The sequence below is a fragment of the Pithys albifrons genome, chromosome 12 (genome assembly GCF_047495875.1).
Source record: "Pithys albifrons albifrons isolate INPA30051 chromosome 12, PitAlb_v1, whole genome shotgun sequence".
Taxonomy (NCBI): Eukaryota; Metazoa; Chordata; class Aves; order Passeriformes; family Thamnophilidae; genus Pithys; species Pithys albifrons.
The window spans coordinates 22219823-22238892 of NC_092469.1; the positions used below are offsets into that span (position 1 = coordinate 22219823).

The 19070-nt window shown below is 56.5% G+C and overlaps 3 long non-coding RNA genes across 4 annotated transcripts; all 3 read left to right on the plus strand.

Annotated features, from left to right (window-relative positions):
- Positions 1-13: 13 nt before the first annotated feature.
- On the plus strand, positions 14-3725 carry LOC139677711 (uncharacterized). Of its 2 annotated transcripts, XR_011698911.1 has the most exons (5): positions 14-223; positions 720-817; positions 1028-1113; positions 2433-2580; positions 3372-3725. It is a non-coding gene; the product is annotated as an uncharacterized lncRNA (long non-coding RNA). The 2 variants fall into 2 exon arrangements; XR_011698910.1 differs by lacking the exon at positions 3372-3725 and having other exon boundaries at positions 2433-2689.
- Positions 3726-9305: 5580 nt separating this feature from the next.
- LOC139677712 (uncharacterized) lies at positions 9306-10385 on the plus strand. The gene is made up of 3 exons (XR_011698912.1): positions 9306-9540; positions 10029-10126; positions 10306-10385. It is a non-coding gene; the product is annotated as an uncharacterized lncRNA (long non-coding RNA).
- A 1205-nt stretch (positions 10386-11590) lies between these two features.
- LOC139677713 (uncharacterized) lies at positions 11591-12998 on the plus strand. The gene is made up of 2 exons (XR_011698913.1): positions 11591-11859; positions 12645-12998. It is a non-coding gene; the product is annotated as an uncharacterized lncRNA (long non-coding RNA).
- The last annotated feature ends 6072 nt before the right edge of the window (positions 12999-19070 follow it).

Consider the following 19070-nt stretch of genomic DNA (forward strand, 5'->3'; position numbering starts at 1 on the left):
GTCTTGGAGGCCTTGGCCGTCACTTCCTGACTACACTAAAGACGGCCGCCCGGACCGGAAGTGGCCGCCACTCATTCGTGATGGCCGCCTCCCGGGACGGAAATGATGACAGCCACACTCAAGATGGCGTTCGGAGGCCCCCGCAGACCCCCTTCGCCTCTGATAGGGGCTTTACCCTTTTGCCTGACCCTGAGCCGGCCCCCGCACTGCCGCCGCCAAGATCGTGAGTGCCGGGGCCGCGGGGCAGGGGCTGGGCTGGGCTGGGCCGCAGTGGCACTCCATGCACGGATAAATACTCTGCATGCAGCTCGGTGGGTGCTTTCCCGTCCTGGGGGTGAGGTGAATCCTGGGCTCCTCTGCTTTTGTCAGCCGAGATGGAAAATTCCTGCGCTTGGTTTTGGCAAGTGGCAGTTTCCCAGAATTTTCTTGCCTTGTTTGCTTCCTGTGGAACATGTGGACCAGCAGAACTCTCAGGGCTTGTGTTCAGAACAGGCTTGAGGAGAGTGAGTGAGTGAGTGAGTGAGTGAGTGAGTGAGTGAGTGAGTGAGTGAGAAGGAGCCACACCGTGTCTTCCTTGTCCTGCACTGCAGGATCAGAATCCTGGTTTAGGTTAGGGATGCTTTTGCACTGGTGTGTGTCTTCGATGGTCAGAGCCAACTTTCTGCTGGGCCACTTAGGAAGAACAGTTGCCTAGAGCTTCATGTTTGCTTTCCTTGCAGCCTGGAGTGTTGGGGGGATTCCTGAAGCTGATTGCCTTGAAAGCCAGTGATCCCCAAGGCTTTGACCTGCTAAACAGCATCATGGAGCATATGCCCCCGTGAGTATGAGCTCAAATTGCATTCAAAACTGACTTCTGTGGGCTTTGGTTCTGCAGTGTGCAGTCATGCCAAAGGTTAACACTTCAGGAGCAAAAATGTCACATTTATCAGTTAAAGAGATGGGAACAACTTTCTCTGTGTTTTCTGTAAAGTGACAGCACCAGTCAAAGCCCACTGTGAACTGAATAACTGTTCTTTTAAATTTCCAGTGAATCAGTTGACTGGTACAGGAAACAGGTCTTCATTCTGCTATTCCAAAGACTTCCAAGTTCCAAACCAACAAAACTTACCAAAAGTAAGTTCCTTGCTCTGAAAAGCTCCAGTGTGACACGAGTGGTTCAGAGTGTGCAGTTGCACAGATCAGGCATCCTGTACATGGGTGGGACTCTGGTGGCTCCAGGGACTTGCTCCAAATGCTCTGGAGTCAAGGGGGCATAAAGGGCAGTGGCCACAGCAGGTGACACTCCATGAAAACTGAGGGAATGGAACTAAAGGACTTGTGTAGTTCTCCTCCTTTCCTGGTGTGTGTGATGTCGTTACTTGTCTGAAAGTGTCTCCATTTAATCTCCAGCTAATAGCAACACACTTGCCCTGTCACACAGCACAGCCATTCTGACCACTGCTCTCTGCAGTTTGTGTTCATGCTGGGAAACATTCCATGCTTTTGTGTCATTTTGGCCTTCATGGGAATAAAGTTATGAGGAAGGGTTTACGTTCCTCTGTCAAAGCTGTGACACATTGTTGAAATCATCCCCAGGCAGATGGCCATGCTGATGAAATTCGTGATGTTATCTCTACACAGATCACACAAGGTCTGTTATTAATCCTTTAAAATCTGCTTGATGCCTCCTGTAGAGGAGCAAGAATTACAGGGTTCTTCCAATGGTGTTCCACCAACCAAATGGAAGTGGTGCTTCCAGCGTTCCACGTTTCAGTGTTGTGGTGCCCGAGAAGATGAGCAGTTTTAGGCAAACTTTGGAGCAGCAAGTTAATGCCCTTCAGTAAAAGGGAACATTTATGAAGGCTGCCCTTCCTGTCTCCTTCTTAGAATGCATTTTGCTGCTGACTCTAAAGCAATTCTCTTGTTTTCATCTGGAGTTTTACTTCATCCTTTTTCTCGTTGCTTTCTCCTCTTCATTAACTAGTATGGCACAGGAAATGGGGCATGAGCTCTGCAGGAAATACTTGGCAGCATACAGCCAAAGGGAGTGTGTTCTGTTGGCTTGGGTTGTATTTCAGGCTGCTGTGCAGTTTTTGCCTTTGAAGCAGGAAAGAGTTGTCTCTCTGGCTGAAATGGCAAAGGAGGTTTGGCGCTAATCTGACTGCCCGGGTGCCTCTCCTTTTGGGGTTCATTTCTGATTTTCTGCCCACAGTTCCTCACTGATAGTTCAAGTTACTGATCTCCTGAGCGGGTCATAAAAGGGAATCATTGCTGTCTCTGGTTTTTATCCTTTGTAACAAGTTTGTATGTGCAAACATCTATGTAAGAGGGCAGCACCTTAACAAATTGTCTTGTGTTCTCTGTTTCCTGGTGCTTTGTGTGGTTTCTCCTTTTCTTTGGTCACCATAGGGTGATAAATCGTTCTGATACTTTTTCTCTAACTGTCATACTAGGATGTTTGAAACGGGCTTGGAGAAAATGATGATTCCTGAAATCCAGAGAGTGTCTTGGAGAAGTTGAAAAGCAGATCCGTGCTGTTGGCATCACCAAGACATTAACAGAATGTCCTCCCGTGATGGACACTGAGTACCCCAAGCTGTGGTAGGTGCCACACTTCTTCAGGGTCTGCTGGTGATGCTGTTGGAGGTCTGGAAAGTAGGAGCTTTCACCAGAATAGGCCCCTCCAATAAACTCCTTTGGCATTTCTTCAGGCCCACTGTTGTGGTGAGACTCAGCTTGAGGCTTTTCATACCTTTTCATCCTTCAGTCCACAAAGGAAAGTGTGTTTTCAAAGCAAATGGCAGAGCTGGTTTGAGATGTGTTTTATGGGGGTAGCCTGGATTTGGCTGAGTAGAGCTCCACTGAAGGGAATTAGGCTACTGTCAGCTTGCATTCCTTCTGGAAAGCTGGGCCCACTTTTGACTTGTAACTGTCATAGTCAGGAGGCCTGAGAATACTCACAACCTGACAGGCTGTAGTGTCTTAGCCTGAAAGTGGAATCTGGGGGAAAGCTCTGGAGACTGAAAGGCAGTCCAGCAGTCTGGGGGCTCAGGTAGCCTGAACTGAATGACAGTAACCGGGTCCTGGACTAGAACTCTTTTTGAATGTACTTAGAGAAAAGCTGTAATCTGGAAAAGAATTGCTATTCTTGGGTTTGTATCACAGCAATTTGAGGTGCTAAAAAATGAGGGCATTGCTGATGCTGTTAATATGAGCAGCTGCATTGTGCCTGGAAAGGACCCAGACCCACAGTCCTAGTGCAGCTTCCCTGGGACAGGGACAGTGCCAGGAGTTAAGCAAGTCCCTGCAAAGGGGTTCCAGGTAATCTGAGCGTTCTTGTGAAGCACAGGCTGTCCTCACCTGTTCACTGTTCCCCTCCCCTCTCCCCCCAGGATTCCTTTGCTGCAGGCCCTCCCTCCTTGGCTTGTTCGAGCTGCCTGAGGATGACACGACCCCTGACAAGGAGCACTTCATTGACACAGAGGATACTCCAGGCTATCAGACTGCATTCTCCCAGCTGGCCTTTGCTGGGAAGGAAGAACATGATCCTGTGGGGCAAATGGTGAACAATCCCAGGATCCAGCTGGCCCAGTCTCTGCACAAACTGTTCACAGCGTGCCCAGGCAGGGTAGGTGGCTTGGGCTCTGCATCCCTGGGCTGCATTCAGCAGAGAAGAAATGCCTCTGTGAGAATGGTCTCTTGCTAAGGTTTGATAATCAGCAAAATGAAGTGTGTTGTAGGCAGAAGGCAAGATCTTGCTGTGTCTTATTGTTCATTGGAACTTGGCTTTTGTAAGGTTTTCCTGGTAACCTCAGAAAGGCCTTATTTTTCACAGCACTTAGTTTAGCAATCAGCTCAAATATATGCTATTTTAAAGATGAAGATTTATCCCCTTGATGGCCTATAAGTAATGGTTGTCTCCTGTTCAGTTGCATGGACTTGGGAGATTCAGGCAGCTCATGTAAAATTAGACATTTTGAGTGCACAGCTAACTCTTACCCCAGATAGTGTTTGTTTTGTTCAAGATTTGGGTAAGTAAAGATTGTCTGAGAGATGAGCTGTTTCACCCTCAATAACTGCTGCTCTCAGAGTGTCTGAGCTTGTGTCCTGTGCATGAAGAGCCATGGCAGTGGCTGAGTGTCCCTGAGCCCTCTGCTGTGTCTGTGCTGCAGGTTCTGTGCATGCTGAGTGTCCCTGAGCCCTCTGCTGTGTCTGTGCTGCTCTGTCTGTGCATGCTGAGTGTCCCTGAGCCCTCTGCTGTGTCTGTGCTGCAGATTATGTGCATGGTGAGCACCAGCCTGAACGCAGTGACAATCTGGAAAAGAATTGCTTTTCTTGGGTTTGTATCTCGGCAGTTTGACCTGCTAAAAAATGAGGGCATTGCTGATGCTGTTAATATGAGCAGCTGCATTGTGCCTGGAGAGGACCCAGACCCACAGTCCTAGTGCAGCTTCCCTGGGACAGGGACAGTGCCAGGAGTTAAGCAAGTCCCTGCAAAGGATGGAGTAAATCTGCTCCTTGCATCTGTAAGGAAAGACTGAGTAGTAGGGAAGGGGAGCATTTATATGCTGTATTGAGATTTCCATCTGCTCCCACGTGCAGCAGTGATGGGGTGGCTGGGTTTGGTCTGGGCCTGTGAGGATCAGCCCTAAACAACCCCACCTCACCAGAGGGCCCTGAATCCTCAAGGGAAATGTCCAGTAGGAACCAGACCAGTCGATAGTTATTGCAGAGGAAAAACCATGCGAAAGAAAAGGTACTTCTGTTCTTCGTGGCAATCCTGTAATGCCTTGTGCAGTCTCTGTGTGCTGTTCTTGGAGTGACCACCCAGTGCGTGTCTAACAAAACCTGTTAGAAAGGTAGTCAGGGATTGGAATTGGGGTCTGATCCCTACAGACTCTTGCAAAGCCTGAAGGACTGCAGTGATGAGTGTGCTCAGCAAAGGAGGTTTCTCAGTATCTGCTCAGATTTCCCTCAGCTCTGGGGGCCTGGTGGCCAGCTGGAGGTGGCGAGGACACACATGGGACCCCTTGAGCTTTGTGGGAGGAGCTGGGGGTTGGCACGGTGCGATTTTTTGTTCTTTGGGTTTTTTTCCTGGTTTTCTGATTTCCTTTTTGAGCTCTGTGGTGCTAGGGAGAAAAATCTGGAAACAAATCAAACTGAAGGGATTTGCTGAGTTGCTTTGCAGAGAAGTGCCACCTTCAGAGGATGCACAAATCCACCAGGAAGTCAACGAAGGAGCTGTGGAAAGTGCAGCAGAGTGCAGGGAGCAGCCACTGTCCCAGCTCCCTGGTTTTGGGGGCATTAGTCCACCTACGGAAAGGAAAAAAGCCTCCCCGTCTTGTTTTCAGCCCTGCAGAGGAATGTCGTGTTCCAGAATTTCGGAGGGATTTGTGTGTGTCCTGTGCTGGCAGCTGCGTGTCTTGGGAGGCCATGGAGTGACATACATTGGGGGGACACGGGGGGAGGACACGGGGAGGACATGGGGGGACATTAGGGGGACATGGGAAGACATCAGGGGGACATGGGGGTACATCGAGGGGACATGGGGAGGACATGAGGGAGATGGGGTGGACATGGGGGACGCAGGGGACATGGAGGAAACATGGGGGGAACATTGGGGACATGGGAAGGCTATGGGGGGACATGCAGGGGACATGGGACGTCCAGGGAAGTCCGAGAGGGCCCAGGCGGGTCCAGAGGGGTCCAAAGCGTTTTGGGGGGTCCAGGAGAGTTCAAGTTGGTCCAGGAGGGTCCAGGGGTTTTCCCTGGGGGTATGAGGGGGTGGTCCATGGGGGCCCTAGGAGGATTCAAGGTGGTCCAGGAATGTTCAGGAGGGTTCAGGGGGTTTTAAGGGAGTGGAAGGGGATTTCACAGTGGTCCAAGGGGGGTCCAGGAGAGATTCGGAGAGTCCAGGGGGTTTTGGGGGGGGTCCAGGAGTGTCCAGGGGAGTCTCAGAGGTGTCCAGAAAGGTTCGAAGGGGTCCAGAAGGGTCTAAGGAGGGTCCAAGGGGTCCCAGGCGGGTTTGAGAGGGGTCCAGGGGGCTTCAGGGGGTTTGGAGGGGTCCAGGGGAGTCCAAGTGTGATTCAAGAGGGTCCAAGGTTTTTGAGAGTGTCAAGGGGGGCTGGGGGGTGGTGCAAGGTGGTCCAAGAGAGTTGAGGAAAGTCCAAGGGGGATTCAGGGGGATCCAGGGGAGTTCAGGAGGGTCCAAAGCGATCCAGGAGAAGTCAGAGAGAAATGAGGGGGGTCTCACAGTGGATCGTGGGTCTCAGAGGAGTCACAGGGAGGTAAGAGTGGTCAGGGGGTGCCTGGGGAACTCAGGGACCCCCATTGCCCACAGCCCAGCAATGTCGGCCCTCGGGAACCTCCCTTGGGGACCCCGGGTGCCCGAAATGTCGTCCCTCGGGAACCCCCCCTTCGAGGAGCCCCAGCGCCCGAGGTGTCGCCCCTCGGCAACACCCCCTTGGGGAACCCCGGCGCCCGAGGTGTCGCCCCTCGGCCAGCACGCCCTTGGGGAACCCCGGCGCCCGAGGTGTCGCACCTTGGCCAGCACGCCCTTGGGGAGCCCCGGCGCCCGAGGTGTTGCCCCATGGACAACCTCCTTGGGGACCCCAGAGACCCCCAGAGACCCACCCAGGGACCCCCCAGGGACCCCCAGAGACCCCAGAGATTCCCAGACACTCCCAGGGACCCCCAGGGTCCCCCAGGAAGCTACAGAAATCTCCCAGAGAACCCCCAGTTTCCCCCAGAGACCCCCCAGAGACTGTCAGAGACCCCCAGACACCCCAGGGACCCCCTAGACCTCCAGACACCCCCCAGGGACTCCCAGACGCCCCCACGGACCCCCCAAGGACCCCCCAGAGACCCCCAGAGACTCTCAGAGACCCCCGAAGGACCCCCAGAGAGCCCACTGGGACTCCCCAGGGACCCCCAGAGACTCCCCATAGATCACCGGGGACCACCCAAGGACCCCCGCAGACCCCCCAGACACCCCCAGAGACTCCCAGGGACCCCCAGAAACTCCCAGAGCTCCCTCAGGGACCCGCAGAGACCCCTCAGGGACCCCCAGAGACTCCCAGACACCCCAGAGAACCCCAGAGACCCCCACGGACCCCCCAGGGACCACCAGAAAGCCCCAGAGACCCCCCAGGGACCACCAGAGACCCCCCAGAGATTTTCAGAGACCTCCAGGGACTCCCAGACACCCGCCGAGACCCCCCAGGGACCCCCAGAGACCCTCCATAGATCACCAGGGACCGCCCAAGGACCCCCACAGACCCCCAGACACCCCCGGAGACTCCCAGGGGCCCCCATAAACTCCCAGAGACCCCTGAGGGACCCGCAGAGACCCCTGAGGGACCCCCAGAGACTCCCAGACACCCGCCAGGAACCCTCAGATGCCCCCAGAGACCCCCAGACCCCTCCAGGGACCCCCAGAGACCCGCAGGGACCCCCAGGCACCCCCAGAGACCCCCCAGAGACTCTCAGAGACCTCCAGGGACTCCCAGACACACGCCGAGACCCCCCAGGGACCCCCAGAGACCCCCAGACACTCGCCAGGGACCCTCAGATGCCCCCAGAGACCCCCAGAGATCCCCAGAGACCCCCAGACACCCCCAGAGACCCCCAGGGACCCCTGCAGACCCTCCAGAGACCCCCAGAGACTCTCAGAGATCCCCCAGGGACCCCCAAGGACCCCCTAGGGATCCCCACAGATCCCCAGAGACCCCCCCTGTGACCCCCAAAGAACTACCCTGGGGATCTCCTGGGACCCCCCAGAAACCCCCAGACACCCCCAGAGACTCCCAGAGACCCCCCAGGGACCCTCAGACACCCCCAGAGACTCATAGAGACCCCCAGAGACTCTCAGAGATCCCCCAGGGACCCACAGGAACGCCTCAAAGATCCACCAGAGACCCCCCCCTGTGACCCCCAAAGAACTCCCCTGGGGATCCCCTGGGACCCCCCAGAAATCCCCAGACACCCCCAGAGACTCCCAGAGACCCCCAGAGACCCTCAGGGACCCCCCAGGGACCCCCATAGACCGCCCAGAGATCACGAGATGCCCCCCAGGGACCTCCAGAGACCCCTCCAGGGATCACGAGAAACCCCTCCGAGATCCCCAGGGACCTCCAGAGACCCCCAGGGACCCACCTTGGGACCCCCAGAGGACCCCAGGGACCCACAGGAACCCCTCATAGATCCACCAGAGACCCCCATAGATCCCACAGAGACCTCCAGAGAATCCCAGAGACCACCAGAGATGCTCCAGAGACACCCCAGAGACCCCCACAGAGATCCCCGGTGCCCGAAATGTCGTCCCTCGGAGAACCCCCTTGGGGATCCCCGATGCCCGAAATGTCGTCCCTCGGGGAACCCCCTTGGGGACCCCCGGTGCCCGAAATGTCGTCCGTCGGGGAACCCCCTTGGGGACCCCCGGTGCCCAAAATATCGTCCCTCGGGGAACCCCCTTGGGGACCCCCGGTGCCCAAAATGTCGTCCGTCGGGGAACCCCCTTGGGGACCCCCGGTGCCCAAAATGTCGTCCGTCGGGGAACCCCCTTGGGGACCCCCGGTGCCCAAAATGTCGTCCGTCGGGGAACCCCCTTGGGGACCCCCGGTGCCCAAAATGTCGTCCCTCCGGGAACCCCCTTGGGGACCCCCGGTGCCCAAAACTGTCGTCCCTCGGCAATCCCCCCTTGGGGAGTCCCGGCGCCCGAGGTGTCGCCCCGCCGCAACCTCAACCCGATGACTCTCGGCGCCCGAGGTGTCGGCCCTCGGCAACCTCGCCTTGCGGACCCCCGGCGACCGAGGTGTCGCCCCTCGTCACGCCCCTCCTTGGGGACCCCCGGCGGGCATTGGAGGTGGTGGGGGCTGGACTACGATGCAGTTCTTGGACATGTCCGGCAGGCGGCGCCAGCGAGGGAGAAGGGCCGGCGAGGGCGGGATTCGAACCGGCGTTTGGGCAGCGGTATCTGCATCGCTACTGCGCACGTGCGGATTAGAGAGCTTCGGCGGTACTGCGCAAGCGCGGAGTACGGAGCGCCGTCGGTACTGCTCATGCGCGGAGTACAGCGCGCCGTCCCAACTGCGCACGCGCGGAGTACAGCGCGCCGTCCCTACTGCGCACGCGCGGACTACAGCGCGCCGTCCCAACTGCGCACGCGCGGAGTACAGAGCGGTGTCGCTGCTGCGCATGCGCGGAGTACAGAGCGCCGTCGCTACTGCGCACGCGCGGAGTGCAGCGCGCCGTCGCTACTGCGCATGCGCGGAGTACAGCGCGCCGTCCCTACTGCGCACGCGCGGAGTACAGAGCGGCGTCGCTATTGCGCATGCGCGGAGCACAGCGCGCCGTCCCTCCTGTGCTCGCCCGGAGTCCGCCTCTCTGTCTCTCCTGCTCGATGCCACATCCCGTGTTCGTTCATGGCGCTGTTTTCCCGCACCTGCCGCAGCCGGTGCCGCGGGAGCGCGCGGGGAACATCCCGCCGCCGGTGCGGCTGCTGCAGATGCGTTCCTGGAGCGCGGCGCCGGCACCATCGCCCGCAGCGCCGCCGCCAAGATCGTGAGTGCCGGGGCCGCGGGGCAGGGGCTGGGCTGGGCTGGGCCTCAGTGGCACTCCATGCACGGACAAATACTGTGCATGCAGCTCGGTGGGTGCTTTCCCGTCCTGGGGGTGAGGTGAATCCTGGGCTCCTCTGCTTTTGTCAGCCGAGATGGAAAATTCCTGCACTTGGTTTTGGCAAGTGGCAGTTTCCCAGAATTTTCTTGCCTTGTTTGCTTCCTGTGGAACATGTGGACCAGCAGAACTCTCAGGGCTTGTGTTCAGAACAGGCTTGAGGAGAGTGAGTGAGTGAGTGAGTGAGTGAGTGAGTGAGTGAGTGAGAAGGAGCCACACCGTGTCTTCCTTGTCCTGCACTGCAGGATCAGAATCCTGGTTTAGGTTAGGGATGCTTTTGCACTGGTGTGTGTCTTCGATGGTCAGAGCCAACTTTCTGCTGGGCCACTTAGGAAGAACAGTTGCCTGGAGCTTCATGTTTGCTTTCCTTGCAGCCTGGAGTGTTGGGGGGATTCCTGAAGCTGATTGCCTCTAAAGCCAGTGATCCCCAAGGCTTTGACCTGCTAAACAGCATCATGGAGCATATGCCCCCGTGAGTATGAGCTCAAATTGCATTCAAAACTGACTTCTGTGGGCTTTGGTTCTGCAGTGTGCAGTCATGCCAAAGGTTAACACTTCAGGAGCAAAACAACTTTATCTGTGTTTTCTGTAAAGTGACAGCACCAGTCAAAGCCCACTATGAACTGAATAACTGTTCTTTTAAATTTCCAGTGAATCAGTTGACTGGTACAGGAAACAGGTCTTCATTCTGCTATTCCAAAGACTTCCAAGTTCCAAACCAACAAAACTTACCAAAAGTAAGTTCCTTGCTCTGAAAAGCTCCAGTGTGACACGAGTGGTTCAGAGTGTGCAGTTGCACAGATCAGGCATCCTGTACATGGGTGGGACTCTGGTGGCTCCAGGGACTTGCTCCAAATGCTCTGTAGTCAAGGGGACATAAAGGGCAGTGGCCACAGCAGGTGACACTCCATGAAAACTGAGGGAATGGAACTAAAGGACTTGTGTAGTTCTCCTCCTTTCCTGGTGTGTGTGATGTCGTTACTTGTCTGAAAGTGTCTCCATTTAATCTCCAGCTAATAGCAACACACTTGCCCTGCCACACAGCACAGCCATTCTGACCACTGCTCTCTGCAGTTTGTGTTCATGCTGGGAAACATTCCATGCTTTTGTGTCATTTTGGCCTTCATGGGAATAAAGTTATGAGGAAGGGTTTACGTTCCTCTGTCAAAGCTGTGACACATTGTTGAAATCATCCCCAGGCAGATGGCCATGCTGATGAAATTCGTGATGTTATCTCTACACAGATCACACAAGGTCTGTTATTAATCCTTTAAAATCTGCTTGATGCCTCCTGTAGAGGAGCAAGAATTACAGGGTTCTTCCAGTGGTGTTCCACCAACCAAATGGAAGTGGTGCTTCCAGCGTTCCACGTTTCAGTGTTGTGGTGCCCGAGAAGATGAGCAGTTTTTAGGCAAACTTTGGAGCAGCAAGTTAATGCCCTTCAGTAAAAGGGAACATTTATGAAGGCTGCCCTTTCTGTCTCCTTCTTAGAATGCATTTTGCTGCTGACTCTAAAGCAATTCTCTTGTTTTCATCTGGAGTTTTACTTCATCCTTTTTCTCGTTGCTTTCTCCTCTTCATTAACTAGTATGGCACAGGAAATGGGGCATGAGCTCTGCAGGAAATACTTGGCAGCATACAGCCAAAGGGAGTGTGTTCTGTTGGCTTGGGTTGTATTTCAGGCTGCTGTGCAGTTTTTGCCTTTGAAGCAGGAAAGAGTTGTCTCTCTGGCTGAAATGGCAAAGGAGGTTTGGCGCTAATCTGACTGCCCGGGTGCCTCTCCTTTTGGGGTTCATTTCTGATTTTCTGCCCACAGTTCCTCACTGATAGTTCAAGTTACTGATCTCCTGAGCGGGTCATAAAAGGGAATCATTGCTGTCTCTGGTTTTTATCCTTTGTAACAAGTTTGTATGTGCAAACATCTATGTAAGAGGGCAGCACCTTAACAAATTGTCTTGTGTTCTCTGTTTCCTGGTGCTTTGTGTGGTTTCTGCTTTTCTTTGGTCACCATAGGGTGATAAATCGTTCTGATACTTTTTCTCTAACTGTCATACTAGGATGTTTGAAACGGGCTTGGAGAAAATGATGATTCCTGAAATCCAGAAAGCGTCTTGGAGAAGTTGAAAAGCAGATCCGTGCTGTTGGCATCACCAAGACATTAACAGAATGTCCTCCCGTGATGGACACTGAGTACCCCAAGCTGTGGTAGGTGCCACACTTCTTCAGGGTCTGCTGGTGATGCTGTTGGAGGTCTGGAAAGTAGGAGCTTTCACCAGAATAGGCCCCTCCAATAAACTCCTTTGGCATTTCTTCAGGCCCACTGTTGTGGTGAGACTCAGCTTGAGGCTTTTCATACCTTTTCATCCTTCAGTCCACAAAGGGAAGTGTGTTTTCAAAGCAAATGGCAGAGCTGGTTTGAGATGTGTTTGAGCCTGGATTTGGCTGAGCAGAGCTCCACTGAAGGGAATTAGGCTACTGTCAGCTTGCATTCCTTCTGGAAAGCTGGGCCCACTTTTGACTTGTAACTGTCATAGTCAGGAGGCCTGAGAATACTCACAACCTGACAGGCTGTAGTGTCTGAGCCTGAAAGTGGAATCTGGGGGAAAGCTCTCTGGAGACTGAAAGGCAGTCCAGCAGTCTGGGGGCTCAGGTAGCCTGAACTGAATGACAGTAACCGGGTCCTGGACTAGAACTCTTTTTGAATGTACTTAGAGAAAAGCTGTAATCTGGAAAAGAATTGCTATTCTTGGGTTTGTATCACAGCAATTTGAGGTGCTAAAAAATGAGGGCATTGCTGATGCTGTTAATATGAGCAGCTGCATTGTGCCTGGAAAGGACCCAGACCCACAGTCCTAGTGCAGCTTCCCTGGGACAGGGACAGTGCCAGGAGTTAAGCAAGTCCCTGCAAAGGGGTTCCAGGTAATCTGAGCGTTCTTGTGAAGCACAGGCTGTCCTCACCTGTTCACTGTTCCCCTCCCCTCTCCCCCCAGGATTCCTTTGCTGCAGGCCCTCCCTCCTTGGCTTGTTCGAGCTGCCTGAGGATGACACGACCCCTGACAAGGAGCACTTCATTGACACAGAGGATACTCCAGGCTATCAGACTGCATTCTCCCAGCTGGCCTTTGCTGGGAAGGAAGAACATGATCCTGTGGGGCAAATGGTGAACAATCCCAGGATCCAGCTGGCTCAGTCTCTGCACAAACTGTTCACAGCGTGCCCAGGCAGGGTAGGTGGCTTGGGCTCTGCATCCCTGGGCTGCATTCAGCAGAGAAGAAATGCCTCTGTGAGAATGGTCTCTTGCTAAGGTTTGATAATCAGCAAAATGAAGTGTGTTGTAGGCAGAAGGCAAGATCTTGCTGTGTCTTATTGTTCATTGGAACTTGGCTTTTGTAAGGTTTTCCTGGTAACCTCAGAAAGGCCTTATTTTTCACAGCACTTAGTTTAGCAATCAGCTCAAATATATGCTATTTTAAAGATGAAGATTTATCCCCTTGATGGCCTATAAGTAATGGTTGTCTCCTGTTCAGTTGCATGGACTTGGGAGATTCAGGCAGCTCATGTAAAATTAGACATTTTGAGTGCACAGCTAACTCTTACCCCAGATAGTGTTTGTTTTGTTCAAGATTTGGGTAAGTAAAGATTGTCTGAGAGATGAGCTGTTTCACCCTCAATAACTGCTGCTCTCAGAGTGTCTGAGCTTGTGTCCTGTGCATGAAGAGCCATGGCAGTGGCTGAGTGTCCCTGAGCCCTCTGCTGTGTCTGTGCTGCAGGTTCTGTGGATGCTGAGTGTCCCTGAGCCCTCTGCTGTGTCTGTGCTGCTCTGTCTGTGCATGCTGAGTGTCCCTGAGCCCTCTGCTGTGTCTGTGCTGCAGGTTCTGTGCCTCCTGAGTGTCCCTGAGCCCTCTGCTGTGTCTGTGCTGCAGGTTCTGTGCATGCTGAGTGTCCCTGAGCCCTCTGCTGTGTCTGTGCTGCAGGTTCTGTGCATGCTGAGTGTCCCTGAGCCCTCTGCTGTGTCTGTGCTGCTCTGTCTGTGCATGCTGAGTGTCCCTGAGCCCTCAGCTGTGTCTGTGCTGCAGGTTCTGTGCATGCTGAGTGTCCCTGAGCCCTCTGCTGTGTCTGTGCTGCTCTGTCTGTGCATGCTGAGTGTCCCTGAGCCCTCTGCTGTGTCTGTGCTGCAGGTTCTGTGCCTCCTGAGTGTCCCTGAGCCCTCTGCTGTGTCTGTGCTGCAGGTTCTGTGCATGCTGAGTGTCCCTGAGCCCTCTGCTGTGTCTGTGCTGCAGGTTCTGTGCCTCCTGAGTGTCCCTGAGCCCTCTGCTGTGTCTGTGCTGCAGGTTCTGTGCATGCTGAGTGTCCCTGAGCCCTCTGCTGTGTCTGTGCTGCAGGTTCTGTGGATGCTGAGTGTCCCTGAGCCCTCTGCTGTGTCTGTGCTGCAGGTTCTGTGCATGCTGAGTGTCCCTGAGCCCTCTGCTGTGTCTGTGCTGCAGGTTCTGTGCATGCTGAGTGTCCCTGAGCCCTCTGCTGTGTCTGTGCTGCTCTGTCTGTGCATGCTGAGTGTCCCTGAGCCCTCTGCTGTGTCTGTGCTGCAGGTTCTGTGCATGCTGAGTGTCCCTGAGCCCTCTGCTGTGTCTGTGCTGCAGGTTCTGTGCATGCTGAGTGTCCCTGAGCCCTCTGCTGTGTCTGTGCTGCTCTGTCTGTGCATGCTGAGTGTCCCTGAGCCCTCTGCTGTGTCTGTGCTGCTCTGTCTGTGCATGCTGAGTGTCCCTGAGCCCTCTGCTGTGTCTGTGCTGCAGGTTCTGTGCATGGTGAGCACCAGCCTGAATGCAGTGACAGTCTGGAAAAGAATTGCTTTTCTTGGGTTTGTATCTCGGCAGTTTGACCTGCTAAAATGAGGGCATTGCTGATGCTGTTAATATGAGCAGCTGCATTGTGCCTGGAGAGGACCCAGACCCACAGTCCTAGTGCAGCTTCCCTGGGACAGGGACAGTGCCAGGAGTTAAGCAAGTCCCTGCAAAGGATGGGGTAAATCTGCTCCTTGCATCTGTAAGGAAAGACTGAGTAGTAGGGAAGGGGAGCATTTATATGCTGTATTGAGATTTCCATCTGCTCCCACGTGCAGCAGTGATGGGGTGGCTGGGTTTGGTCTGGGCCTGTGAGGATCAGCCCTAAACAACCCCACCTCACCAGAGGGCCCTGAATCCTCAAGGGAAATGTCCAGTAGGAACCAGACCAGTCGATAGTTATTGCAGAGGAAAAACCATGCGATAGAAAAGGTACTTCTGTTCTTCGTGGCAATCCTGTAATGCCTTGTGCAGTCTCTGTGTGCTGTTCTTGGAGTGACCACCCAGTGTGTGTCTAACAAAACCTGTTAGAAAGGTAGTCAGGGATTGGAATTGGGGTCTGATCCCTACAGACTCTTGCAAAGCCTGAAGGACTGCAGTGATGAGTGTGCTCAGCAAAGGAGGTTTCTCAGTATCTGCTCAGATTTCCCTCAGCTCTGGGGGCCTGGTGGCCAGCTGGAGGTGGTGAGGACACACATGGGACCCCTTGAGCTTTGTGGGAGGAGCTGGGGGTTGGCACGGTGCGATTTTTTGTTCTTTGGGTTTTTTTCCTGGTTTTCTGATTTCCTTTTTGAGCTCTGTGGTGCTAGGGAGAAAAATCTGGAAACAAATCAAACTGAAGGGATTTGCTGAGTTGCTTTGCAGAGAAGTGCCACCTTCAGAGGATGCACAAATCCACCAGGAAGTCAACGAAGGAGCTGTGGAAAGTGCAGCAGAGTGCAGGGAGCAGCCACTGTCCCAGCTCCCTGGTTTTGGGGGCATTAGTCCACCTACGGAAAGGAAAAAAGCCTCCCCGTCTTGTTTTCAGCCCTGCAGAGGAATGTCGTGTTCCAGAATTTCGGAGGGATTTGTGTGTGTCCTGTGCTGGCAGCTGCGTGTCTTGGGAGGCCATGGAGTGACATACATTGGGGGGACACGGGGGGAGGACACGGGGAGGACATGGGGGGACATTAGGGGGACATGGGAAGACATCAGGGGGACATGGGGGTACATCGAGGGGACATGGGGAGGACATGAGGGAGATGGGGTGGACATGGGGGACGCAGGGGACATGGAGGAAACATGGGGGGAACATTGGGGACATGGGAAGGCTATGGGGGGACATGCAGGGGACATGGGACGTCCAGGGAAGTCCGAGAGGGCCCAGGCGGGTCCAGAGGGGTCCAAAGCGTTTTGGGGGGTCCAGGAGAGTTCAAGTTGGTCCAGGAGGGTCCAGGGGTTTTCCCTGGGGGTATGAGGGGGTGGTCCATGGGGGCCCTAGGAGGATTCAAGGTGGTCCAGGAATGTTCAGGAGGGTTCAGGGGGTTTTAAGGGAGTGGAAGGGGATTTCACAGTGGTCCAAGGGGGGTCCAGGAGAGATTCGGAGAGTCCAGGGGGTTTTGGGGGGGGTCCAGGAGTGTCCAGGGGAGTCTCAGAGGTGTCCAGAAAGGTTCGAAGGGGTCCAGAAGGGTCTAAGGAGGGTCCAAGGGGTCCCAGGCGGGTTTGAGAGGGGTCCAGGGGGCTTCAGGGGGTTTGGAGGGGTCCAGGGGAGTCCAAGTGTGATTCAAGAGGGTCCAAGGTTTTTGAGAGTGTCAAGGGGGGCTGGGGGGTGGTGCAAGGTGGTCCAAGAGAGTTGAGGAAAGTCCAAGGGGGATTCAGGGGGATCCAGGGGAGTTCAGGAGGGTCCAAAGCGATCCAGGAGAAGTCAGAGAGAAATGAGGGGGGTCTCACAGTGGATCGTGGGTCTCAGAGGAGTCACAGGGAGGTAAGGGGAGGTAAGAGTGGTCAGGGGGTGCCTGGGGAACTCAGGGACCCCCATTGCCCACAGCCCAGCAATGTCGGCCCTCGGGAACCTCCCTTGGGGACCCCGGGTGCCCGAAATGTCGTCCCTCGGGAACCCCCCCTTCGAGGAGCCCCAGCGCCCGAGGTGTCGCCCCTCGGCAACACCCCCTTGGGGAACCCCGGCGCCCGAGGTGTCGCCCCTCGGCCAGCACGCCCTTGGGGAGCCCCGGCGCCCGAGGTGTCGCACCTTGGCCAGCACGCCCTTGGGGAGCCCCGGCGCCCGAGGTGTTGCCCCATGGACAACCTCCTTGGGGACCCCAGAGACCCCCAGAGACCCACCCAGGGACCCCCCAGGGACCCCCAGAGACCCCAGAGATTCCTAGACACTCCCAGGGACCCCCAGGGTCCCCCAGGAAGCTACAGAAATCTCCCAGAGAACCCCCAGTTTCCCCCAGAGACCCCCCAGAGACTGTCAGAGACCCCCAGACACCCCAGGGACCCCCCTAGACCTCCAGACACCCCCCAGGGACTCCCAGACGCCCCCACGGACCCCCCAAGGACCCCCCAGAGACCCCCAGAGACTCTCAGAGACCCCCGAAGGACCCCCAGAGAGCCCACTGGGACTCCCCAGGGACCCCCAGAGACTCCCCATAGATCACCGGGGACCACCCAAGGACCCCCGCAGACCCCCCAGACACCCCCAGAGACTCCCAGGGACCCCCAGAAACTCCCAGAGCTCCCTCAGGGACCCGCAGAGACCCCTCAGGGACCCCCAGAGACTCCCAGACACCCCAGAGAACCCCAGAGACCCCCACGGACCCCCCAGGGACCACCAGAAAGCCCCAGAGACCCCCCAGGGACCACCAGAGACCCCCCAGAGATTCTCAGAGACCTCCAGGGACTCCCAGACACCCGCCGAGACCCCCCAGGGACCCCCAGAGACCCTCCATAGATCACCAGGGACCGCCCAAGGACCCCCACAGACCCCCAGACACCCCCAGAGACTCCCAGGGGCCCCCATAAACTCCCAGAGACCCCTGAGGGACCCGCAGAGACCCCTGAGGGACCCCCAGAGACTCCCAGACACCCGCCAGGAACCCTCAGATGCCCCCAGAGACCCCCAGACCCCTCCAGGGACCCCCAGAGACCCGCAGGGACCCCCAGGCACCCCCAGAGACCCCCCAGAGACTCTCAGAGACCTCCAGGGACTCCCAGACACACGCCGAGACCCCCCAGGGACCCCCAGAGACCCCCAGACACTCGCCAGGGACCCTCAGATGCCCCCAGAGACCCCCAGAGATCCCCAGAGACCCCCAGACACCCCCAGAGACCCCCAGGGACCCCTGCAGACCCTCCAGAGACCCCCAGAGACTCTCAGAGATCCCCCAGGGACCCCCAAGGACCCCCTAGGGATCCCCACAGATCCCCAGAGACCCCCCCTGTGACCCCCAAAGAACTACCCTGGGGATCTCCTGGGACCCCCCAGAAACCCCCAGACACCCCCAGAGACTCCCAGAGACCCCCCAGGGACCCTCAGACACCCCCAGAGACTCATAGAGACCCCCAGAGACTCTCAGAGATCCCCCAGGGACCCACAGGAACGCCTCAAAGATCCACCAGAGACCCCCCCCTGTGACCCCCAAAGAACTCCCCTGGGGATCCCCTGGGACCCCCCAGAAATCCCCAGACACCCCCAGAGACTCCCAGAGACCCCCAGAGACCCTCAGGGACCCCCCAGGGACCCCCATAGACCGCCCAGAGATCACGAGATGCCCCCCAGGGACCTCCAGAGACCCCTCCAGGGATCACGAGAAACCCCTCCGAGACCCCCAGGGACCTCCAGAGACCCCCAGGGACCCACCTTGGGACCCCCAGAGGACCCCAGGGACCCACAGGAACCCCTCATAGATCCACCAGAGACCCCCATAGATCCCACAGAGACCTCCAGAGAATCCCAGAGACCACCAGAGATGCTCCAGAGACACCCCAGAGACCCCCACAGAGATCCCCGGTGCCCAAAATGTCGTCCCTCGGAGAACCCCCTTGGGGATCCCCGATGCCCGAAATGTCGTCCCTCGGGGAACCCCCTTGGGGACCCCCGGTGCCCAAAATGTCGTCCGTCGGGGAACCCCCTTGGGGACCCCCGGTGCCCAAAATGTCGTCCGTCGGGGAACCCCCTTGGGGACCCCCGGTGCCCAAAATGTCGTCCGTCGGGGAACCCCCTTGGGGACCCCCGGTGCCCAAAATGTCGTCCGTCGGGGAACCCCCTTGGGGACCCCCGGTGCCCAAAATGTCGTCCGTCGGGGAACCCCCTTGGGGACCCCCGGTGCCCAAAATGTCGTCCCTCGGGGAACCCCCTTGGGGACCCCCGGTGCCCAAAATGTCGTCCCTCCGGGAACCCCCTTGGGGACCCCCGGTGCCCAAAACTGTCGTCCCTCTGCCATCCCCCCTTGGGGAGTCCCGGCGCCCGAGGTGTCGCCCCGCCGCAACCTCAACCCGATGACTCTCGGCGCCCGAGGTGTCGGCCCTCGGCAACCTCGCCTTGCGGACCCCCAGCGACCGAGGTGTCGCCCCTCGTCACGCCCCTCCTTGGGGACC